Raw genomic sequence first — 15,599 nt, forward strand, 5'->3', positions numbered from 1 at the left:
CCAGATTCTGCTGGAAACTTTGAAATTCTTCCCTTTGCTCCCAACGTTCCCTGTACTCATCTTTATCAAGAGTTTCATGCCTCTGAGTCTGAACTCAAATTTGAGTTACAATTGTTGATAAGACTGGGAACCAGTGTAGCATTGTAGTTAATTACAGATCATGGAGTCAGAAGACCCAGCTTCAACCCTTGGATTAGATGACCATGGGTGGCCAACCTTGCTAAACTTGTATCCTCATCTGCATAAATGGAATAATGCCTAGTGCACGTGGTTATTCTAATGCAAGTAAAGCACGAAAAATGGTTTCTGACACATACCGAGTGTGCAATAAATGCTAGGTACTTCTGTTGTTAGCTCTCTGAGAGAAGGAACTGTACCTTTTCAACTCATATCCCTATCAACTTGGCACAGAGCAGGGACCATGAGCCGGTCAGGGCTGGTAGGAGAGGTTCACACTTTGATCCATGTCCTGGGTGCCTTCTTTTGGCTCTGCTATCCTTAGTGTATGGCTTTCGTTCTCCTTGTAAGATGGCTGCTGCAGTTCCTGCTATTGTGTTTGTTTCCCTGCAGGAAGAAGGATTGGTGAAAAGAGCACGTGCTAAACAAACGAGCTCTCTTTAAAGAGCCTCCGAAGCCCCACACAAAGACTTAAACTTATATCCCTTTGGCCAGATGTTCTGCCACATGATCATGCCTGCATTCAAGGAGGCCAAGAAATGTCTCAAATGGGCATATTGCCAAGCAGAATTGGAGTTCTGTTTAATAAGAAGGTGAGACTGGGTATTGAGCTGACAACTAATAGTCTCTCCCCCAGCCAGTTTGTTTTTTCAAAGAATGAAGTCCACACCGGAGGAGACAGGACAGGACCTAGGAGCATTTTGGTTCCTACTTCTAGTTGTTTCTGATGCCCACAGCCATGCCTGCTGGTAGGCTTGGTTGCATTTCCTCGTCCAATAACTTTCTCTTTGTGCTTAAGTTAGTTCAGGTAGGTTTCTCAACCAGGAACCAACCAAAGCAGGATTTCCTGAGTTTCCCGTCTATATCATACCATCTAATAGGAGCACACTTCTACCATTTACTCTAAACCATAGTTAGGTGCTTAATAAAGGCAGCCGTTACTGGTTTCTCATAGCAGACAGGAATGGCTCAATGCACCGTAAATGCAAATAGATACACAGAATACAAGAATGATTAAGAATTATAGTGCTGGTATAGCCAATTTGGTTCAGGGTTTGCAGAACCCTTCCTGCCGTTTGAGATAGTTATGCACAAGTTCCCCAAAGCTGCCAGTTTCACAGGCCTCCAGCTTGGGACTCCCACTGCCTGGGTCCTGTAAGCAACATGTCATGATCCACTACCCAGGACTTTGCTTCTACATATATTTCAAGATCAATAATGCAAGTTAACAGATACTGAGTACCTACTGGGTGCCAGACACTGTTGTGGGTGCCTGGGGATCATTGGTGAGCAAAATATGCACATTCCTGCCCTCATAGAGTTTACATTATAGTGAGGGGTAGCAGGGAAGACAATAAAACGTACAAATAAATTGTACAGTATGTTAGTAGGTAATCAAGTCTATGGGGAATTAAGACGAAAGGGGACAGCTGGCGTGGGCGTGGGCTGACTGGGTGTAGCAGTAAATGGGGTATGAAGATGGGTTTCAATGGGGTGGTTAGATTCAAATAAAAGCTGTAGAGGTGAGGGAGCCGGTCACGCAGATATATAGGGAAAGGGCATTAAAGGAAGAGGGAGCAGCTTAGAGCGGGCGCCCTAATGTGCCCAGCACGTGCAAGAACAGGAAGGCAGGAGCAGTTATGGCTGACTGAGTGAGAGAGGAGAGGGCAGAGGGGGAAGAAGGGATCGCACCAAGGAGGGCCTTGCAGGCTATTGTCAGGACTTGGGCTGTTACTCTGAGTGGTATGGGAACCATTGCAGAGTTTCTCACAGAAGAGAGACTTATATGTTCTGAAGAGGACTGGCTTGGCTGTCACGTTGAAATAGACCATAGGGGACCCAGGGTAGAAGCAGGCAGACCCATCAGGAAGCCTCGTGCAGCTATTCAGGTAAGGAGTGATGGAGGCAATGGAAAGTGGTCGGATTATGAACAGAGGAGGAGTTTTACTCATCAGCCACTTAGACCTTGCCCTTCTCCATCCAACCATCCAGCCATCCACCTGTCCATCCATCCATCCATCCATCCATCCAACAATTACTTACTGAAAGCCTACTTTGTGTAAGGCACTGTTCTCAGCTCTGAGACTACAACTGTGAACTAGACCAGCAAGCTCTTCTATGGAACTTACATTCTAGTCAGTGGGCATAGACAGTAAATAAATTCATAAGCCTGGTAATGGTCTACAATGGGAACGGCTGTAAAGGAATCAACAGTGTGATCTCAGGAAAAGTGCCGGAGTGGAAGCTAGAAAAGGCCTCAGAGAAAGTGACATTTGAAACAAGACCAGAAAAAAGGGAGTCTACCGTGCTAAAAGTCAGGAGAAAAGCATTGAGGGGAAAGGGAAGTTGCTTTGCCTGTTTGAATTGCAGATAGAAGACCAGTGTTGTTGGAACACAGGGAGCTGGAGAAAGACGGCAGCAGTGGTTATCTCTTCCCCCGCGACCAACACAACACCTGGCCCTCTTCCTACACTCAGGGTCCAGATTGCTTTTTTTCTGGTTTCATGTTACACAACACAGTCTGATAACCATAGCATTGATTTATCCAAAAGTCTAAACAGAAACTAGTAGGTGAATATTCTGTTCCAGACAGCTGTTGTCACTGTTATTAGCAAGAACTAGAAGCTGAGGAAATACAGGTAAGGGGAGATCAAACACACAGCAGTTATGTTTGAACCTGATCCCAAATCAAAATCTATCCTATTCCGAATCCCAGTTTTAAAATCCACTATGTACCATGTTACTTCTTAGATGGGGAAAGAAGAAAAAGATACTTAGGACAACTGTACTAGTTGGTTCCCTCATAGACTTCATTCTGCGTGAACACTGCTGATTCACTGGTTATGTTTGGTAAGTCTGCATCTTAATGATTGGCAATTTTTTATTGTCTCTCTCTCCTCTGTGATTCCCGTGAAGCTGACCATGTATCTGCTCTGACTGCCTGTCTCTATTGAAATTATAGTTTTACAGTTGCTTCTAATATATATATATATATTTTAAAGCAACTCCAAGTCAGGGATATTTTGAAGAACTCATTAGTGAGGAAAACCAATCAAAACATAAGACATTTTCTAATGTTTATCCTAGTATAATACACCAAAGGGAGGTCATGATTAAATGTTTACAAGTAAATTGCTTGGAAACTATAGAGAGCTGTCTACCGAAATGGGTATTTCAAAGCACACATGAAGTTTGCCAGAGGAAGAGGAGATCACAGTATTAGATTCTGCAGCCTTAGTGCTAGAATATAATAAATGTGTGTGTATGTATATACTTGTATGGCTTTCATTTTTGGTTTCTAATTATGTGATCACTGGTTTCCAATTATAAATGTTCCATTAGTATAATGAAAGGTGGGCTGTTTCCCTTAATTCTGAGACTAGGTCAGATCTTCATTGACCTCTTGTAGGAGGCTGTCATCTTCCCTCTGGGGAGTTGCTAAAAGTATTCTCTGGTGTTATTCTGACGATTAAAGGCGAATGTCTTTGTTTGGCCTTGTTAATCTCTTTCCAGGCCATTTTACCCCAATTAATGTGCTAAATGTTTTATTCATGGCCATTACTATTGGATACTTTTCCCATGGTGCTTTTTCTTAAAACAGTATCTTCTTTGGGAAGTCAGAATGTGATGAATCATTGTGACTGTTTTGGTCACAAAAATTCATCTTTAGAATCTGGTCATTTCCCACCTTGATTCTATCCTAATGATCATTGTAATGATTATTTATTTATTTGTATTTATTTTAATTTTTAATTGAAGTATAGTTGACTTACAACATTGTATCAGTTTCAGGTGTACAGTATAGTAATTTGATATTTTCAGATTTCACTTCATACAAAGTTACTATAAAACATTGACTATATTCCACGTGCTGTACATTATATCCTTGTAAGTTATTTATTTTATACCTAGTTGCTTGTACCTTTTAATCCCCTTCACCTATTTTTCCCCTCCCCCAACCCCACTCTGCCCTGGTAAACACTATTTTGTTCTCTGTATCTTTGAGTCTGTTTCTGTTCTATATGTTTGTTTGTTTTATTTTTTAGATTCCACATGTACGTGAAAACATACAGTATTTGTCCTTCTCTGTCTGATTTATTGCACTAAGCATAATACCCCCCAGATCCACCCATATTGTTGCAATGGCAAAACTGTATTCTTTTTTATGGCTGAGGAATATTCCGCTGTGTATATATGGCACATCTTTATCCATTCGTCCAATGGTGGGCACTTAGTTGTTTTCCATATCTTGGCTATTGTAAATAATACTGCTATGAACACATACGTTCATGTATCTTTTCCAATTAATGTTTTCATTTTCTTTGGATAAATACCCAGGTGTGGAATTGCTAGATTGTATGACAGTTTTATTTTTAATTTTTGTTTTCCATACTGACTGTACCAATTTACATTTCCAGACACAACCTCGCCAACACTTGCTATTTCTTGCCTTTTTGATGATAGCCATTCTGACAGGTGTGGGTGATATTGTGGTTTTGATTTGCATTTCCCTGATGATTAGCGATGTTGAGCATCTTTTCATGTGCCTGTTGGCTGCCTGTATGTCTTCTTTGGAAAAATGCCTATTTAGGTCCTCTGCTTATTATTTTTAGTTGGATTGCTTTTTTTGATATTGAGTTGTATGAGTTTTTAAAAATATATTTTGAATATTAACCCCTTATCAGACATAATGTCTGCAGATATCTTCTCCCATTTAGTAGGTTGCCTTTTCATTTTGTTCATGGTTTCCTTTGTTGTTCAAAAGCTTTTAAGTTTGATTAGATCCCCTTTGTTTATTTTTGCTTTTGATTCCCTTGCCTGAGGAGACAGATGCAAAAAAAATATTGCTGAGACTGATGTCAAAGAGTGTACGGTTAATGTTTTCTTCTAGGAGTTTTCTACTAGCAGAACTTACATTTAAGTCTTTAATCAATGTTGCGTTTATTTGTGTATATGGTGTAAGAAAGTGGTCCAGTTTAATTCTTTTGCATGTAGTTGTCTGGTTTTCCCAACACTTTATTGAAGAGACTGTCTTTTCCCCATTGTATATTCTTGCCTCCTTTATCATAAATTAATTGACCATATAAGCATGGGTTTATTTCTAGGCTCTCTATTCTGTTCCACTGATCTGTGTGTCTGTTTTTCTGCCAGTTCCTTACAGTTTGGATTAGTATAGCTTTGTAGTAGAGTCTGAAGTTAGGGAGCATGATATCTCCAGCTTTGTTCTTTTTTCTTAAGAATATTTTGACTATTCAGGGTCTCATGTATTTCTATACACATTTTAAAATTATTTGTTCTGGTTCTATGAATAATGCCATTGGTATTTTGATAATGATTGCATTATATCTGTAGATTGCTTTGGGTAGTATGGACATTAGAACAATATTAATTATTACAATCCATTTCTTTGAGCCATTTTCAACTTCTTTCTTTCTGGGAAGTCCAAGATCAAGGTGATGGCCTATTTGCTTCCTTGTGAGAGCTTTGTTCCTGGCTTGCAGGTGGTCACCTCACTGCGTCCTCACGTGGTCCTTCCACTGTGGTGTGGGGGGAGAGTGCTCTGGTGTCTCTTCTTCTTAAAAGTGGCACCGATCTTATTGGATTAAAGCCCAACTCTTATGATCTCATTTAACCTTAATTACTGCCATAAAGACCCCATCTCCAAATACAGTCACCTTGAGGTGACTTCAAATATGAATTTTGAGGGGACACACCTGAAAGAAAATAAGGGTTATTTCTGGTCTTTTGTTCATAAATTTCAAGCAAGGGCTCTGGCCCAGGATCCATCAATGCAAAGGTACCATAACTGGCCCCCTTTGTTTTGGGGCCCACTCCTTGCCAACCAATAGCTTCTTCTATTTAAGGAGCTAGGCCCTGGGTTATACCTCCATGAACGAGACAGACAAAATCCCTGGCCTCAGTGAGTTATACCCCGAGCCGCTTCCCCAGCGAGGCCTTGAGTCTGGCAAAATTTCTGGTGACGATGACCGTCCCGGCTTTGGGCTCCTCCTTTTAGCACCTCTCCAACAAAACCCTCACGTGCCACAAAAAGAAGCGACTGTTTTTAGGCACACCCCACCCCACCCATATTTAGAGAGCGATCATTTCTTTCTGTTGATGGAACAAAAGCATTCACGGCTGTAACTCCGCCTGCGGCACTGACAGCCTTTCCCATGACTCTTGAAGAGTCACGTGGCCCCATCCCGGGCTCTTCCCAGAAGAAGGTAAGAGCCTGCCCCGAAGGAGCGCCGAAATCGTCACCTCTTCCAGAGCAAAACAGCCCCACTTTTGACACGACAGGAGCTTTGGCTTTTGGTACAGGCCTCAAGATGTCCGTGTTCCCAGGAGCACGTTTCCGTGAGACGCAGACCCGGGGAAAGAACGGTGCGCTGCCCGCCCCTTCGCCGGCTCCGCGGGCGCCACTCTCAACAGCGGCCTGGGAGCAGGAATGGGCTCTTCCCTGAAGGCCGCGGAAGGTCAGCTTTTCCCTTTTATATCGTTTTTTGGGCGTCATTGCCTTCTCCCAGCGCACCCTGTGATAAAAGGCTAGGACCCAAAGGACAGGGTACTTTTACGGTAGGACACGGTTTTCCTGGAAGGGGAAAACAAGGGAAATAACGGCTTCACTTAAAACGGCTCAACTGGAAACGAATACTCACACATCCAGCCAGGTTCGGTAGTGATTTGGCACAGCGTTTCCATTGCCTGTTCTGTACCCCGTCGGGGCGTTGGGAGGCGCTGCAAGGGGGCCACGGCACCACTAGGGGGCAGTGTTGTATAGAGACAGAGAAAAACTTCGCCTCCATCCTATTGCCGTAGAATTAAATAATATTTCAGTAAACCCGAATTTAAAATATCAGGCTTTTGCCCGACAGAAGTTATCTCCTCTGAACTCCTGCAGCACTGCTAACACGAACCCCTAACAGCAAGCCTGCTTCGCATTTGTTATTTCCTCCATTCAACTGTAAAGTTCCTTGAAGTCGACTGATGCTTCTTTAGCCTATGACATAATATTTGCTGAATAAGTGAATATTTTATGAGTACCCTCTGAACATATGCTAACTTTTTAATGGTTGAGGACATTTTTATAAAAATACAATTTCGAAGTTTAATGTGGAGTAGAAAGTATTAAGTAAGGGAGACAAAACTAACCCGACATTGGTTTATATAACAACGAACATACAGTTCTTTCTTTGTTAAGTGTTGCCACCTCTGTTAGGTCGTTTGATCCTCTTAATAACCCTGTGGAGTGAGTTGAATACTGAGTCCAGGTGGCCCGGAGGAACCACAGCCCCCAGAGACTGAGCTTGTTCTTGGATGGGGAGGCCAGGCTGATGGCACCCTCGTTCTTCAGTCAGTGTTCATTCCTTCTTTTCCTGAGCACTCTGGCACAGCGGAAGTTCCCAGAGGGAAGACACAGTGTCTCTGGCTACTCAGGCAGGCGGGGGCAGGAGGCACAAGTTGAAAAATTGGTAGAGATATGAAAAAACAATGAATAGAAATGAGACGATGTTGGTCCCGAGCCGCGTGGGACAGGTGGACAGCTTACAGGCGGCGCTGAGGGTGAGGACTGGCGCGCGGGCGCCTGCAGGCCGCCGGGGCCAGCTGCGGTGGAGGAGGTTCTCCTGGACGCAGTCGGTTGGACACAGGTCAGGCCGGATCAGGGGAGAGGGGGGCACATGGACAGAGGGGTGTCCCAGCCCACGCAGCCCCTCTACTGCTGCCCCAGTGCTTGACTGTGAGAGTCCGTCCACTAGGAAAGACTTCATAACTTTCTGCTGGACACCCGGCTGAAGGGAAGACTCTCCACCATGACCACACGCCTTATCTGTCATTAATATCCACGTGTCATCTTTTTTTTTTTTTTTGAATTTATTTATTTTATTTGTTTATTTTTGGCTGCGTTGGGTCTTCATTGCCATGCACAGGCTTTTCTCTAGTTGCGGCGAGAGGGGGCTACTCTTCGTTGCGGTGCGGGGGCTTCTCATTGCGGTGGCTTCTCTTGTGGAGCACGGGCTCTAGGCGTGCGGGCTTCAGTAGTTGTGGCTTGCGGACTGTAGAGCGCAGGCTCAGTAGTTGTGGCTCGCAGGCTGTAGAGCGCAGGTTCAGCACAGGCTTAGTTGCCCCGCAGCATGTGGGATCTTCCCGGACCAGGGCTCGAACCCGTGTCCCCTGCATTGGCAGGCAGATTCTCAACCACTGCGCCACCAGGGAAGCCCCCCACATGTCATCTTGACTGTGCCTTTATCAAGGCCTTTTACTGAGTGCCTGATAAATGTTAGGCATTATTATCTGCTCATAGCGTTCTTATTGTCACTGTTGTCATATCATGCCACGGAGGCTGATTCTGACCATGTCTTACTGAGTTTGGGAGACAGAAACACTGAAACCAACAGAGAGCCCAACACTTTTCACCACTGGTGACCTGGCAGCTCCTAGGCCCTTCCAGGCTGCCACGCATGAGGGGAGCACTGTTGGCGGAGCACTGTCGAGCCCCGAAAGCTAAGGGTGAGCCCAGATTTCTTGTTTTGTTCTGAGGACGAGCCCTTAACATCTGAGGGAGAGCCCTTTACTGTATTCGCCAGCTCTTTTTGGAAGTGACAGGTCCCATCTTCTTAGGCCAACTTCAACATGCCTTTCTTCTTATTTTAAGAATTTTAAAAACTGGGGGACAGGAATAATATCCATGTATTTAAAAAACTTCTATTTTGAAAATTTTCAGACACAAAGAAAAACAGAAAAAAGTACAATCAATACTTGTATACTTGCCATCTATATCTGACAATTGCTATCTTGCTGCATATACTTCATGTATGTATTTTTTTACTAAATCATTTAAAATTGTAGAGTATATGAAATTTCACACCAAAATGCTTCACAATATTATCCTACATAACACAGTAGCAAATTCACTCCTAATGAATGAAATATTATTTCCTATTATACTGGCTGTGTTCGTTTGTCTCAACCCCCAAATGTCTTTTATGTCATTTTATATATCACAAAATACAGAAGTATAGATTTTATATAGTTGATGGTAACTGGTGTGTATGTATGCTCAATTCTATGTTATCCAAACAAAGCTATTTGTAAGTCTTGTGCTTTGCATTCTCAAATGTACTCTTAAAAATAACTTCCTAAAATTTCCTCCAACGTTTCCTGCTTAAAACAAAGAAAAACAAACAAATGAACAGAGTAATATAAATAATATAATTTAATATAAATTAAGACTGAGTTGACAATATTTGGGTATTGAATAATTTATTTCTACATAGCAGACTCTATCTTAGTTGGAGCATCGTTGAATTCCTTCCCTTTCCTCCTACCACTATGTGCAAAATATATCAGGTTCTCTTTATTTCCGAATGGTTGAGCTGTCCCTAGGGATTTTATTTGAGTTTTCTTTTTTTAAAAATAAATTTATTTAATTAATTAATTTATTTATTTTTGGCTGCGTTGGGTCTTCATTGCTGCGCGTGGGATTTCTCTAGTTGCGGCGAGCGGGGGCTACTCTTTGTTGCTGTGCGTGGGCTTCTCATTGTGGTGGCTTCTCTTGTTGCGGAGCACAGGCTCTAGGTGCACAGGCTTCAGTAGTTGTGGCACGTGGGCTCAGTAGTTGTGGCTCACGGGCTCCAGAGCGCAGGCTCGGTAGTTGTGGTGCGCGGGCTTAGTTGCTCTGCAGCATGTGGGATCTTCCCTGACCAGGGCTCAAACCCGTGTCCCCTGCATTGGCAGTTGGATTCTTAACCACTGCGCCATCAGGGAAGTCCCTATTTGATTTTTCTTGTGACATTGTTCTGAGGAATACTCATTACTCCAGGCTCTCACTTGAATCTCTTATTTAAGAAAAAGTTGGTCAGCTTGATCAATACTGAGCGAGAGGTGTTCAGAGGAGAAAGGGAAGAGATTCCAGATGCTCGTCCGCTTTGTTAGGTGTGCAAAGCAATATGAAACCAGCCCTCCACCTTCAGAGGGGAGGACAGGCAGGCCCAGAATGGTCCACCAAGTGGGCATTCCTTTCACACTGGGCTGCTTGCCTTTTTTTCTCTGCTCATGTCTGTTGGAGGGATGGACAAACCTGACAGCCAGGTATTCGTGGGTTTAGGTGTAGGAGAACCTCTCCCACTACTAGTTGGCTGTCTTTGCATTTTCTTTTCCTTTGGAGACCATGAAGTGTGAGAGAAAATAAGCCTCCAAGTTTACTAGTTTGAAATTCTGGTTATGAGTGTCTTTGTCTTAGTGGAGTTGATTTTGGCCTTGTCAAAAAAAATAACCTGGGGTTGACCAGAAGTCCTGGTCCCTTTTCACAAAGACCATGACTTCTCCCTTGAAATAGTCCATCCTGGGGGAGGAGGTACGTGACGCTCAAGTGGGAATTACTCACAGGGAGAGTAACGAGGGCTGAGCGTCTGGAGGTGACCGTGGAAAGCAGGCTCTGTGGACTCAGGTCAGTGACGGTGGTTCAATCGAGTAGGTGACAGGAGGGCCAGTCTTTAAGGGGTGTGTGGTGGTACTTAATTATGCCCACCAGTCCTGTGACACTCCTCCTGTCAAGAGGCGGAATCTCTGTTCCCTCTCCTTGACCCGGAGCGGTCCTGTGGCTGCCTTGAGGAACACATACAGCTGAAGTGATGCTCGGTGACTTCCCAGGCTGGGGTGGGAAGTCACACGGCATCAGACACTTTCCCTTGGGACACTCGCTCATGGAGCCTCAGCTGCCCTGTCAACGGTTCACCGGAGGTCAGCCCGTGGGGGGCCCTCCCAGAGAGGAAGACAGAAAAGTGTCCAGGGAGCCCCAGCTGTTGGGCTGCTCCAGCCCAGGTGCAGAGGTGAGTGGAGAAGCTTCAGGATGACCTCAGCCCAGCCACTGCCCGACTGCAGCCACATGGGGACTGCAGTCACGGAGCAAAGGAAATGAATATTATTGTTCTGAGCCATGATTTGGGGTAACTTTTTACGCATCAATAGACAATTGGAACAGGGTACTAAAACACTGCCGAACACATTGAAAGAATGATGCTGATACACTTAAGTTCCCTCATGACAATTCCGATGAAATGTGCGTTGATTTGCCTCCACTGAAGTGAACGGTGATTCGTTTAAAAGCACTTCAGTTCAGCACGTGTCCATCTCTGCTGTGTATCTGTGTGAAAAGCAATAGAATAAATTCCATCTCCTTTCATCAGGACGGGCCTGGGGAGGCTGGGACGGAAGGAGGGGGAAATAACTTTCCCTCCACCCTTCTGAGGTCTTGGCTGAGACCGCTGCAAGAAAAGACAGGTTAACAGAGAAAAACAAGCAGAAGTTTATTAGCGTGTAGACCTCATGTGTGTGTGGGAGACCCCTGGGGGAAAATGAGTGACTCCTTGTGGTGGTTTAGAGATGAGGACTAAACACCATCTTACTAGGGAAAGGGGAGGGATGCAGGCCTCTTAGAAGAGGGCAAATGATTCTTAGGGGAGATGAGTGGGCCCTTAGAAGAACAGGTAGTGGTGTGACAGTTGGCGACAAGAGTTTGTCTGGATGTGGTATGACTTTCAGTCCCCTTTCCTGTGATAAGCGTCAGTCTTCCCAGGTTGAGGAAACTCCCGTGAGGGGATTTATGGCATTTGAGTTCCTTCTGGAGAATCTATCTTTAGACACACGAGGGGAGTTCAGAGAAAGCCTCTTCCTGCATTTGCGGTTTTTCAAGTGCCTACAGTTCAAAACAATCAATATATCAGAGCAGCATATGTTGGGGTGCATGTCCTCAACTCCTACTGTCATGCTTTGGGGTGGCAGATTCTGCTCCCTTCAGCACCATGAGGTGGAAGAGGCTGACTTCTGGGCAAATCTTTGCTCCTTGATACAAAGGTGCAGGAGGATAAGGGCTTCCCTCCAGCCTCCGGGTGTGACGAGATAATGCCTGGCGCCCACCTGGCAACCCCGAGGTGACAGGAACCAACTCCTGCCCTGGCGGAGGGGACAGGAAAGAAACCACTGGTTCCTTCTTCACTTGGCTGCTGAATTCACCAACCTGGAACTGCGGGCCGCTGGGCTTCTTGTTAGATAATCAGTGTCCTTAAATGCTTAAACCTCTTTTAGCAAGGTTTCCTATTATTTGTAGCCAAAACCATAATTGATGCAGTTGACATTTGTGGCTTCTAAGGAATGAGTGATTTAAAAATTGCTTTCTAAATTTAAAATCCTTTAGTGTATCTCCCAAGAGGTCGCCTTGTTCCAAAAGTCACAAAAGAAAGCTGAAGGGAGAACTAGCACTTAATAAAAGCAGGGCCTATTTTGCTGTTTTTTCCGTCTCAGGATACTGACTCTGCTTTAGCAAGTTGAAGCAAATTAGTAATAGATCTATTTTTGTTCCTTCAGTTTCTGCAAATTTTTTTGTGCGGAAAATAATCTGAAATCCAAAAGTGAAGTATGAAATGCTATGTCAGATTGTTACTTTTAGGATTTTGTAGTCAAAGGCTGTCAGGGGTTGAAATTAAGTCCTTCCCTGTCTGATTTTAGCATTAGAGGATAGCCAGCTGTTGCATGCTGAATTGTGTCGCCCTCAATTCATATGTTGAAGCCCTAACCCCTGGCTCCTCAGAATGTGACTGTATTTTGGGAATAGAGCCTTCAAGAGCTTATTAAGTTAAAGCGGGGTAGTTAGGTTGAGCCCTAATCCAATATGACTGGTGTCCTTATAAGAAGAGATCGGGACACAGACACACACAGAGAATGACCATGTGGACACACAGTGAGGAGGCAGCCGTCTGCAAGCCAGGGAGAGAGGCCTCAGGAGAAATCAGACTTGTCTACGCTTTGATCTCGGGCTTCCAGCCTCTAGAACTGTGAGGAAATAAATTTCTGTTATTTCATTCGCCTAGGCTGTGGTATTTTGTTATGAAAGCCCCAGCAAACTAATACGACTGATACATGACATTTGACATATGGTAATTGGGTTATAGTTTCTTTATCCCTTCTTTTCATCGCTCATAAAAGGAGGGGTGACAACATTGCAACTTGAGACATTTCCAAATGAGTTAAAACACCATATACCATATATACCATAGTATATCCAGTGCCACTTGTTTTGAAGGGCATACTTTTCTTATCAATAGGTAATCAGTTTCGTCCCACCTGCACTCTATGTCAAATAGATGTTTATAGAGTATGGTTTGAAGGTGGCATCGCATTATTAGGCTGCCAGGTTTGCCCACAGGTCTCAGTCTAACTTGGGAAAGAATAAGAGACTTGGAAAAGCGGAGAGTGTGCTGAGAGAGGGATTTTTCATGGAAGATTTTGGAGCCACTTCTTGGATAATGAGGTCTTTGTGAAGGAGAAGAGACAGAATAAAGTCTGAGTCACTGATTTTTTTTTTTTTTTGGCTGCATTTGGTCTTTGTTGCTGCATGCGGGCTTTCTCTAGTTGCAGCGAGCAGGGGCTACTCTTCGTTGCAGTGCGCAGGCTTCTCATTGCAGTGGCTTCTCTTTGTTGTGGCGCACGGGCTCTAGACACGTGGACTTCAGTAGTTGTGCCCCTGGGGCTCTAGGCACGTGGGCTCAGTAGTTGTGGTGCACGGGGTTAGTTGCTCTGTGGCATGTGGGATCTTCCTGGACCAGGGCTCGAACACGTGTCCCCTGCATTGGCAGGCGGATTCTTAACCACTGCGCCACCAGGGAAGTCCCTGAATCACTGATGGTAGACTGTGCATAGCTGTGAGACAAAGATGTTAGAAATATTGCTAACGCTTTACATTTACTAGTGAATAAGGAAACACTCGAAAGATTTTATTTTTGCTCTGTGTTCCCAGAAAATAAATTAGTTTCCTAAAGAATATGATCCAAGATCTGTTGGATTGACTCCTTTTTAAGGTTGTTTGGAGGCAAATTTGTTTCCTTCGTATAATAATTCATGTGATTAGTCTTTGGCCTAATTATACATTCAGTTCTCAAAACAGTTAGTCCATAAGTAAATTGCAATGCTGTTTTCTATTTAATTTCCTAAAAAAAGAAAAGTAATGGAAATGTCCTTGCTTGTTTTTGTTATTACATTGCAATTAATGGAAATATGTAGTTATTCCTCTCCCCCCCTCCGCCAGTTCATTCTGATGCTATGGAAATTACCCAGGATGCTTTCTAATAAAATAAAAATAATAGATCAACAATCTTATCTGGGTTTTCTCAGGTCTACCTTGTAAAATTAGCCATCAGGAAATATCTGCCAAAATAGAACATGAGTGTATACAACAAAAGGTCATTTTTGAGCTTGGTTCCCAGGAAAAGATATACAGAAAGCCGAAAATTTTTTGCATTTTCTTGCCCAGTTTTCAGTGACATTCTTGGAAATGAAAGCCTGAATTTATAAAAAGAAAGCCAATTCTCTTTGATATATTGACATGCAAATTTGGGCACGGCCTTCAATGGCTACCAGATAACTGGAAAAGGCAACTGTAATTTTTTTTTTTTTTTTTTTTTTTGTGGCCCCCTTGCTGTGTTGGGAGTGCAGAGTCTCAATCACTGGACCAACAGGGAAGTCCCTCAGTTTTGTTTTGTTACCAAGAATGTAGCCAACTAATTAGCAAATGTGCCTGGTTATAATAAATTAATAATTAGAAAATATATATAAGAAGAACTTTTTTTTTAAAAAAGGGAACAAACTGTTTTTTTAAAAAATATTTATTTATTTATTATTTATTTATTTAGGCCGCGCGGGTCTTAGTTGCAGCATGCATGCAGAATCTACAGAATCTAGTTCCCCGACCAGGGATCGAACCCGGGCCCCCTGCATTGGGAGCGCAGAGTCTTACCCACCGGACCACCAGGGAAGTCCCAAGAAGAACTTTTTATTTGGAGAGTTTTGGCACTATCTTGTACAGGAATACAAATTTTACCCTTGGCAAGTGCAGTAAGAATTCACACACAAAGTTGCAGTTGATAGAGGCAGAACTAACCAGGTGTATCTGACAACCAACCTGCCATGGAAGCTTTAAGGAAGGCCTATGAGGTGGAATTTAATGGAAAATAAAATATTTTTAAAGGAAAACACAACTCTGCAAAAGACATTTTTCTCATTTTATAAATACATTATTAAGTGCTATTTGCTTTCGTGGAGCACTGTTCTACCAAATCCGCCTCCTTTTTTTAAACTAGGTTACCAGGACTGTATGCGAACATCTGCGTGAGGGGTGAGGGAGGGGAGAGGATTAGGCTAAATTCTCTCTTTTCCGGCTATAAGATTCTATGACCTCCTGACCGAGAGACCATGGCTGTAACAGCTAATATTTGCCTAGCACCTACTCTGTGCCAGGCACTGTCCTTAGAGCTTCATAAAGTAATCTGTGAAGCTTCAGGGTAATACTAGGTGAAAAAACAGATAGCTCCCAATCAGAAGAAAATTTTGACAATTAAATTGTAGAGTTCATGTTTTAACTAGAAAATGCA

The 15,599-nt window shown here is 43.4% G+C and overlaps 1 protein-coding gene across 1 annotated transcript in view; it reads left to right on the forward strand.

The window, feature by feature from the left end:
- Positions 1-636: 636 nt before the first annotated feature.
- COL12A1 (collagen type XII alpha 1 chain) overlaps positions 637-15,599 on the forward strand; it is a 149,657-nt gene continuing 134,694 nt past the window's right edge. The window contains exons 1-2 of the mRNA XM_059941783.1: positions 637-770; positions 2,929-3,027. The gene's annotated coding sequence lies outside the window, so the exon portion shown is untranslated. The remainder of the gene's footprint in view (positions 771-2,928; positions 3,028-15,599) is intronic.

The sequence above is a fragment of the Balaenoptera ricei genome, chromosome 12 (genome assembly GCF_028023285.1).
Source record: "Balaenoptera ricei isolate mBalRic1 chromosome 12, mBalRic1.hap2, whole genome shotgun sequence".
Taxonomy (NCBI): Eukaryota; Metazoa; Chordata; class Mammalia; order Artiodactyla; family Balaenopteridae; genus Balaenoptera; species Balaenoptera ricei.